Source organism: Penaeus monodon, chromosome 27, assembly GCF_015228065.2.
Source record: "Penaeus monodon isolate SGIC_2016 chromosome 27, NSTDA_Pmon_1, whole genome shotgun sequence".
NCBI lineage: Eukaryota > Metazoa > Arthropoda > Malacostraca > Decapoda > Penaeidae > Penaeus > Penaeus monodon.
In genome coordinates, this window is record NC_051412.1 from 20,373,833 (window position 1) to 20,374,096 (window position 264).

Sequence of the window (264 nt, forward strand, 5' to 3'; positions counted from 1 at the left end):
GTGAAGAAAGGCAGGCGTGATAAAGAGAAGCGAGACGGAGATAAAGAACAAACAAGCACAGTCTGTCACATTTTTCCCTATCTTATATTCCCTTTTTTTATCAGACGAGAGAGAGTCAGAATATGATAAAGGGTTATATATCTCGCGTAATGTATAGGTGGCGGGTCGTGACGTGATTCGCGCAATAAACGCCATGTAGGGAGAGTCGGCGGGGCGTTGAGCTTTGGATAAATGCATTTTCCATTCTTTTATATTGCTTTACGA

The 264-nt window shown here is 42.4% G+C and overlaps 1 protein-coding gene across 1 annotated transcript in view; it reads left to right on the forward strand.

Moving 5' to 3' along the window:
- The window catches only part of LOC119590668 (clavesin-2-like), a gene marked incomplete in the record, with an annotated part of 51,482 nt that overhangs the window by 22,533 nt on the left and 28,685 nt on the right, over positions 1-264 (forward strand).